Source organism: Microcaecilia unicolor, chromosome 2 (genome assembly GCF_901765095.1).
Source record: "Microcaecilia unicolor chromosome 2, aMicUni1.1, whole genome shotgun sequence".
Taxonomy (NCBI): domain Eukaryota; kingdom Metazoa; phylum Chordata; class Amphibia; order Gymnophiona; family Siphonopidae; genus Microcaecilia; species Microcaecilia unicolor.
The window spans coordinates 594,675,185-594,684,909 of NC_044032.1; positions in this window are offsets into that span (position 1 = coordinate 594,675,185).

The following is a 9,725-nucleotide window of genomic DNA, read 5'->3' on the forward strand; positions in this document are numbered from 1 at the left end:
ATGTACACAGGACCCCCGGCAACCCTTTTCAAACACATAATCTGGATATTAGGTGCCTGATATGGAAAAAGATTTTGAAAAATTATTCACTGCACAGGGCTTACAACTTCCAGAACATTTCTATTATAGAAATTTAGGGTCAGTTTTACTAGAATAGACTACCAAGGGACATGCTATAGCATCATGCCATAGTTTTTGAATGTGCATGCACTAATCAAAAGCTAAATCATTTTATTTAATTTTTTTGAGGGGGTGTGTCAGGTGCGGAGAGTGGGCATTCCTGTGCTATTTAGCACATCTATCCAGTGGTGTGCTGGAGCCGGCTCGCAAGAGCCGGTTCTTAAATTTTCTTCCGGCTTGCGAGCCGGTTGTTGATAATTGCGAGTCGGCTCTGGCTCTCCTCCCTCCCTCCGGATCCGCCTCACTGCCAGCTTGTTTTTTGAATTCTTCAGAGCAGGCAGTCTTGCCTGCCCGCTTCCAGCGCTGACTGTCCTCCCCTGCCAGTTTGCGCTTTAAAAATGGCCACCGAGACTTCTGCTGAAGTCTCGGCGGCCATTTTGAAGAGCGAATCGGCAGCGGGGGACAGTCAGCGCTGGAAGTGGGCAGGCAAGACTGCCTGCTCCGAAGAATTCGAAAAAACAAGCTGGCGGTGAGGCCGTCCTGAAGGTATGGTGCCAAGATATTCCAATAAATAAAAATAATTAGACTCACTGAATATGGGATCCTGTGCCGTCACTGGCAAGGTAATTGCAGAGCTGAGCTGAAAATTCTCCTTAGAGATTTTTACAAGCCAGGTTGCGTAGATAAAGAACAGAGCCAGAGAAACAGTTACGTTGCTGCCAGAAAAAGTGCCAAGATTTGATGCTGTGAGATGCTATTAAAGCTCTCAGGTTTCAGATCTGTGCTAATTAAAACTTATTTATGGGATGTAATTACTCTATGATTCCAATATATGAGGTGAACTTTCTGTTGGACGTATTGAAGTAAGATCAGAGAAAAGCTCCGTAGAGACTGAAAACAAGAAAGGAAAAAGGAGTTTGATGTTATCCCCACCTAATAGGTGTATTTCACAAGTAACATCCATAATGAAATCAACTCAATTTAGTTGTCAAACTTTGGGGCTCATTTTCAAAAGAGAAAAACGTCCAAAAAAAAGTGGCATAAATCTGTGTTTGGACGTTTTTCTCACAAAAACCTCCAAATAGGTATTTTTCCAACCAAATTTTAGGTGTTTTTCTATGCATAAGTACATAAGTAATGCCACACTGGGAAAAGACCAAGGGTCCATCGAGCCCAGCATCCTGTCCACGACAGCGGCCAATCCAGGCCAAGGGCACCTGGCGAGCTTCCCAAACATACAAACATTCTATACATGTTATTCCTGGAATTGTGGATTTTTCCCAAATCCATTTAGTAGCGGTTTATGGACTTGTCCTTTAGGAAACTGTCCAACCCCTTTTTAAACTCTGCCAAGCTAACCGCCTTCACCACATTCTCTGGCAACAAATTCCAGAGTTTAATTACGCGTTGGGTGAAGAAAAATTTTCTCCGATTTGTTTTAAATTTACTACACTGTAGTTTCATCACATGCCCCTAGTCCTAGTATTTTTGGAAAGCGTGAACAGACGCTTCACATCCACCTGTTCCACTCCACTCATTATTTTATATACCTCTATCATGTCTCCTCTCAGCCGTCTCTTCTCCAAGCTGAAAAGCCCTAGCCTCCTTAGTCTTTCTTCGTAAGGAAGTCGTCCCATCCCTACTATCATTTTAGTCGCCCTTCGCTGCACCTATTCCAATTCCACTATATCTTTCTTGAGATGCGGCGACCAGAATTGGACACAATACTCAAGGTGCGGTCGCACCATGGAGCGATATAACGACATTATACCAACCTCACACCTCACATCAGATGTGTTCAAATCACAAGGGGTGTATGTCAGGGAAGTGTTATAACAGCTCTTAACAAGCAATAATGAGCACTATTTAGTAATAATTAGAATTTACATGCATAACTCGCTAAGTGCATTTTGTAATGAACTGCGCCTAAATTCTAATGCACGCAGTTCAAAAGGGGCATGGCTATGGATGGGGAAATGGGCATTTCATGGGCATTCCAACATGTATGCGCATAATTATAGAATATGGCCCAGAACACGTAAATCTACATGCAGGGATTTATGCCACGTTTTCATTGGTGTAAATAGAGGCACTGAGGTATCAGAGTGGTCTAGTGGTTAGAGCACCGGTCTTGCAATCCAGAGGTGGCCGGTTCAAATTGAAATGCAAGACTGCCTGCCCCGAAGAATTCAAAGAACAAACGGGCGGTGAGGGACCAGATCGGGAGGGAGGGAGGAGAAGAATTCGACAAACAACTCGGGAGGGGGTGGCAGGGGGGAAAAGGGAGTTGCTGCTGGACATGGGGGCAGGGCAGGGGGGAGAAGGGTCATTGCTGGGGAGAGAGAAGAAATGCTGGACATGGATGGAGGGGAGAGAAGAGTGAGGAAGGAGATGAGATGAGAGAAAAGGAAGAGAGGAGAAAAACTGCACAAGGATGAAGAAAATAGGCAGAAGCTGAGGACCAGAATTGAAGAAGAAAGGAGGAAAGGAAAGAAATGGAAAGGAAGCCCTGGAAACGGAGTTGAGGACGGATAGCAGCAGAATCGGATACTGGGCCAGCATGATCAGAAAAACAGTCACCAGACAACAAAAGTAGAAAAAAAATCATTTTATTTTCATTATAGTGTTTGGAATATATTCACTTTGAGAATCAGGTGCTCAACATCAAAAGTTTATATTTATTTACTTATTTATGGCATTTTATCCCACATTAAACATGAATTAGATTGGAACCTGGGATCATTTAATTTTTTTTTCCTGGAGAGAGTAATACATTGCCCCCCTCCCCGACTATAGCCATCTCTGCAATTTTTTTTTTTTGGGGGGGGGCGCAGAGGTGGACGGGGAGGGGCGCAGTGGTGGACCGGGGGGGGGGGGGGGGGGCGCCGAGGTGGACCGGGGAGAGAGCCTTATGTTAAAAATTTACCAGCACACCACTGCATCTATCCTACCATGCGCTAATTGGTTAGTGCACAGATAGCGCAGAAGGCCTTAATGCCTACAAAATAGTTGTTGGTAAGTGCACCTGCGAGAATGTTTTAAATGGCCATGTACTAATGGCAGCACATGGGGACGTGGAACCATTGTGGTGAACTTTATATAGGTTGGCTAATATGCCACCTCAGCTGAGAACTGACTCTGGATTTGGAAAGCTCCTCTGGATTTAAATGTATACAACTCTAAAGAGCCACACGTTGGAACGGATGGATGCACTCTGCCTGCTCTGCCAGTTAAATTGTATCTACTCTGGTTTAACAACTGTATTCTGCTTTATAAGTTGCACCTTATTGGACAGAATTAGATTGTGTGCATAAGACAGTTTTAGGATATTATTTCAAAATCTATGGACTTTCTTAGTTGCTAAGAGTTGCTAATGTTAAACTGGATTATATAATTGTCAAAATGGAGATTTCTTTTTCTTTTTTTAGATCAGTGATGTTATGTATGGGTTATCCCAACTTGATAGGGGAGGGGGAGCCCTATGAGGTCTTTTTCTTCATCCTTTTTCAGAGTGATAGTGATTACTGTATTTTTATGTATTAGGGGAAAGGTTTTGTGTTTTTGAATATTAGCACATGGCCATTAATGGAAAAATTTGAAATTTGGAGTTGTTTTATGGCCTTACTGTGCAGGAAAGATCTGTGTAAGGGTGCTCGCTAAGGCCTACTTTTACCACATCTTTGTAAAAGGACCCCTAAAAGATTTAAACTGTACACAAACACTGCAAATTTATCCAAAAATCATCATACTGCAAACACCAAAGTAAACTGCAACAATCAAGAATCAGTTATATATAATCTTTAGAAGTGATAAAAAAAAACCAAAGCAACAGTAACCAGTTTAAAGAAACACAAAACAAACCATGAGATGACTTTGTAAAATAAATTGGCAAGTGGAAAACAAAAACCCTTAAAATTGACAATTAAGCTATGTTTAATTTGATTTTATGAACACAAAAGTGAAAATATATAGAATTTCATGCAGTAGAACTGCGGAAGATTCCAAATATAGTAAACTACCAAGATGGATCCCAATGTACTTAAGTGTGAAATTTCTTTTGTAAACAGGGCCTATGTACAAAAAACCCCACACAAACTCTCGGGACCTTTTACTAAGCAGCATTAAGCACTAATGCACACTTAACACAACAAAAATAGTCTAATGTAGGATGTGCTAAAGCGTTCTGTGTTATTTTTGGTATCTGCATGCGTTGAGTGTGTGGAAATTATTTTTTTGTGGGCATATTGGGGGCAGAGTGGAGGTAAATACACTAATCAGCTAGCTCATCTACATCAGTGTTTCCCCAGTCCTGCAGTATTCCCTTTACCTGTTATGCTTTCAGAATATCCACAATTAATATGCATGAACTTCATTTGCATACACAGCCTCCACTATATGCAAATCTCTTTCAAGCATATTCATTGTGGATATCCTGATAACCTTAATAGCAAGGGGTACTCCAGGACCAGACTTGGGAATCACTGATCTACATTACCGCCACACTACCTGGTTAGCACATCCATAGCATGAGACTCCAAAAAAGAAACAAATAGAAAAAAAAGCCCTTTTTTGACAGTCATGCTAGAATGGGCTTAGTGGGTGAGAAAGACCCACGTAAGGGCACACTAAGCCCATTTCTTAGCACAGCTTAGTAAAAGGGTCCCTTAATTTGCAAAAATGCCAAATTTTGATATTACTTTTTTTTGCATATATGTCATATTTCATTCTTTGCAAACAGTAAAACTTATGTGCAGAGTCTGTTATATACTGATGTTCATTCCAATTCAAGAATTGGACAATCCACTCGATCCAGTCTGTCTGCTCCAGCCTGCTTGTTACAGTCCAAAAGCTCTAGTGTGTTCCAGTCCGCCTGTTCCGCCTGCTCTGAGCTCGGTCCAGTCTGCATGATCCCAGCTTGCTCCAGTCTTCCGATCCAGCTTCCCCTGCTTGCTCCAGTGTTCCAGTCCGCCTGTTCCAGCTTCTCCCTGCTTGTTCCAGTCCGCCGATCCAGCTTCCCCTGCTTACTCCAGTGTTCCGGTCCGCCTGTTCCAGCTTCTCCCTGCTTGTTCCAGTCCATCTGCTCCAGCCTGCTTGCTCCAGGACACCTGCTCCAGCCTGCCTGCTCCAGTACATCTGCTCCAGAGTGTTCCAGTCCACCTGAACCAGCTTCTCCCTGCTTGTTCCAGTCCATCTGCTCCAGCCTGTTTGCTCCAGCTTCTCCCTACTCGTTCCTATCCATCTGCACCAGCTTGTTCCAGCCCACCTGCTAGCTTGCCCACTAACTTGTCAGCCATCGACTTACCTGCTGTCCATCTGCACCAGTATGCTCCAGCCTGCCTGCTAGCTGTCAGCCATTGACTTACCTGCCTGCCTGCTAACTTGTCAGCCCTTGACTTACCTGCTCTCCAGCTTCTCCCTGCTCGTTCCCGTCCATCTGCACCAGTATGCTCCAGCCTGCCTCCTAGCTTGTCAGCCATTGATTTACTTGCCTGCCTGCTAACTTGTCAGCCATTGACTTACCTGTCATTACATTGACTTACCTGCTTCCCCACCTTCTCACTGCCTCTCCCTGCTCATTCCTGTCTATCTGCACCAGCTTGTTCCAGCCCGCCTGCTAGCTTGGCAGCCACTGCCTCACTTGCCTGCTTGCTAACTTGTCAGCCATTGACTTACCTGCTCTCCAGTCCATCAATCCCTCCAATTCCAAGCCTCCAATTCAGCTTTTCCGCTCTATCTGCTTCACACCTCAGTCACTACACATACACCTGTTACACCGCAATCACTACTTATGGCCCCTATCCACATTCTATTCCTTGCCCTGTCCCTTCCTAATCTTTTTCCCCTCCCCCCACCGCTGTCTACCGCTGGAACTCATTGCCCACCCATGTCCCCTCCCGTCCTGCTCGCTACAGCAATACCCTATTTACCCCGTCCCTCACCACTTCACCATCTCTCTTGTCCCCCTCCTCCTTCCTAGCTCTTAACCTTCAACACTTCCTTCCTGCCATTAACCCATCACCATTCCTCCTAAGTGCACCCCGTCTTTGTCGCCCGACCTCCCCCACCCTCCTCCGCACTCTCTTGCTCCTCCTCCTGCTATCCGCGGGAGACATTAATCCTAATCCAGGCCCCCCTCACCTGTCCTCCTCCTATCCATGCAAACGATTCCGTGATGTCTCCAATCTCATTTCTATTCCCCTCCTCCCCCCCTCTTCCCTTCCCTTCTCATGTGCCTTGTGGAATGCCCACTCAGTCTGCAACAAACTGCCCTTCACCCACGACCTCTTCATCTTTCGTTCCCTTCAACTGCTCGCCCTAACTGAAATCTGGCTCTCCCCTGACGACTCTGCCTCAGTCGCAGCCCTTTGTCATGGAGGTTATCTCTTCTCTCACACTTCCCGCCCAGCTGGCCGCGGTGCAGGCGTCGGGCTACTACTCTCACCTTCCTGTAGTTTCCAACCCCACCTCCTACTGCAGTCTCACTGCTTCTCATCCTTTGAAGCACACTTCATCCGACTATTGTACCCATTGCCACTCAGAGTGGCAGTCATTTACCGTCCCCCTAATAAATCCCTCTCTTCCTTCCTCACTGACTTCGATGCCTGGCTTTCCGTTTTTCTAGAACCCTCATCTCCGTCCCTCATTCTCGGAGACTTTAACATACACGTTGATGACCAATCCGACCCTCACGCTTCTCAGTTCCTCACTCTAACATCCTCCTTCAACCTCCAGCTATGCTCCACCTCCCCTACTCACCGAGACGGCCACTGTCTCGACCTCGTCCTCTCCTCCTCTGGCTCTACCTCTAATTTCCACGCTTCAGCTCTTCCTCTCTCCGATCATCACCTAATCACCTTCACACTTCTTCACCCCCCACCTCAGCCCCGTCCAACTTTAACCACTACCTCCAGAAATCTCCAGGCTATTGACCTTCCCACCCTATCCTCTAGTATTTCTAATCTCCTCCCCTCCATCATGTCCTCCGAGTCTGTCGACAAGGCTGTCTCCGCTTACAATGCCACTCTCTCCTCTGTTCTGGACACTCTCGCACCATCCACCTCCCGTCCCACAAAGCGTGCTAATCCCCAGCCCTGGCTGACCCCTTGCATCCGCTACCTTCGCTCCTGCGCCCGATCTGCTGAACGCCTCTGGAGGAAATCTCGCACCCATTCAGACTTCCTTCACTACAAATTCATGCTATCCTCCTTCCACTCCTCCCTATTCCTTGCCAAACAGGACTATTACACCCAATTGACCAACTCTCTCAGCTCCAACCCCCGTCGTCTCTTCGCCACCCTTAACTCCCTCCTCAAAGTGCCCTCCGATTCCCCCCCCCCCCCCCGCTCTCTCCTCAGTCACTGGCTGACTACTTCCACGACAAGGTGCAAAAGATCAACCTTGAGTTCACTACCAAGTCATCTCCTCTTCACCCTTCAACCCTCGCCCTCAACCAACCAACCCAGGCCTCTTTCTCCTCCTTTCCTGTCACCACCGAGGAGGAAACCGCTCGCCTTCTTTCCTCCTCGAAATGCACCACCTGCTCTTCTGATCCCATCCCCACCAACTTACTTAACATCATCTCTCATACTGTCACCCCTCCATCTGTCATATCCTCAACCTCTCTCTCTCTACCGCAACTGTCCCTGACACCTTCAAGCACGCCGTAGGCACACCTCTCCTCAAAAAACCATCACTTGACCCTACCTGTCCTTCTAACTACCGCCCCATCTCCCTCCTACCCTTCCTCTCCAAAATACTTGAGCGTGCTGTTCACAGCCGCTGCCTTGATTTTCTCTCCTCTCATGCCATCCTCGATCAATCCGGTTTTCGCCCTCTACACGCGACAGAAACAGCACTCTCTAAAGTCTGTAATGACCTGTTCCTTGCCAAATCCAGAGGCCACTACTCCATCCTCATCCTCCTCGATCTATCCGCCGCTTTTGACATTGTCAATCATGACTTACTTCTTGCCACACTGTCCTCATTTGGGTTCCAGGGCTCTGTCCTCTTCTGGTTCTCCTCCTATCTCTCCCACCGCACCTTCAGAGTTCAGTCTCATGGATCTTCCTCCACCCCCATCCCCCTATCTGTTGGTGTTCCCCAGGGATCTGTCCTTGGACCCCTTCTCTTCTCAATCTACACCTCCTCCCTGGGCTCCCTGATCTTATCTCATGGTTTCCAGTATCATCTCTATGTTGATGACACCCAGCTGTATCTCTCCACACCAGACATCACCGCGGAGACCCAGGCAAAGGTATCAGCCTGCTTATCCGACATCGCTGCCTAGATGTCCAACCGCCACCTGAAACTGAACATGTCCAAGACCGAGCTCATCGTCTTTCCACCAAAACCCACTTCTCCTCTTCCTCTGCTTTCTATCTCAGTCGATAACACCCTCATCCTCCCCATCTCATCTGCCCGCAACCTCGGAGTCATCTTTGACTCCTCCCTCTCCTTCTCTGCGCATATCCAGCAGATAGCCAAGACCTGTCGCTTCTTCCTCTTTAACATCAGCAAAATTCGCCCTTTCCTCTCTGAACACACCACCCGAACTCTCGTCCATGCTCTCATTATCTCGCGCCTTGACTACTGCAACTTACTCCTCACCGGCCTCCCACTTAGTCATCTATCCCCCCTTCAATCTGTTCAGAACTCCGCCGCACGTCTTATATTCCGCCAGAACCGATATACTCATATCACCCCTCTCCTCAGGTCACTTCACTGGCTTCCAATCAGATACCGCATTCAATTCAAGCTCCTCCTTCTTACCTACAAATGCACTCAGTCTGCCGCCCCTCATTACCTTTCTACCCTCATTTCCCCTTACGTTCCCGCCCGAAACCTCCGTTCACAGGACAAATCCCTCCTCTCTGTACCCTTCTCCACCACCGCCAACTCCAGGCTCCGCTCATTCTGCCTCGCCTCACCCTATGCTTGGAACAACCTTCCTGAGCCCATACGGCAAAGCCCCCTCCCTGCCCATCTTCAAATCTCTGCTTAAAACCCACCTCTTCATTGCTGCGTTCGGCACCTAACTCTTACCGTTCAGTAAATCCAGACTGCCCCAAGTTGACCGTTCACTTATCTACTAGATTGTAAGCTCTTCTGAGCAGGGACTGTCCTTCTATGTAAATTGTACAGCGCTGCGTAACCCTAGTAGCGCTTTAGAAATGTTAAGTAGTAGTAGTAGTAATTAATGATCTGCTGCAATACAATATAATGCAAAGCAGATCGCTAGTTATGAACCAACCAAAAACGGGGGGGGGGGGGAATTTGAATCCTAATTTTCACAACAACCTTCATGAACTATAATGGGGTTTTTTGTTGATGAGGCCCTATTGCTAAATTTTTGGTGAAAGACTGCAGAGTTGCTAAAGTCATGACTTACACCAGCACTATCGACAAGGTTTTCATTTACACAATATACAACCATTCTAACAAACTGCCAATACTGAAACAATCATAACATTACAACTGATAGTTTTATAACTTCTACCTATCTTCTGTTTATTCACAACAGTGCCATATGTACAGCAATAAACGATCTTGAGCATTCAACATAAGATGTTCAGAATTCAAAAATATGAACAGGAATGGAAAACTAT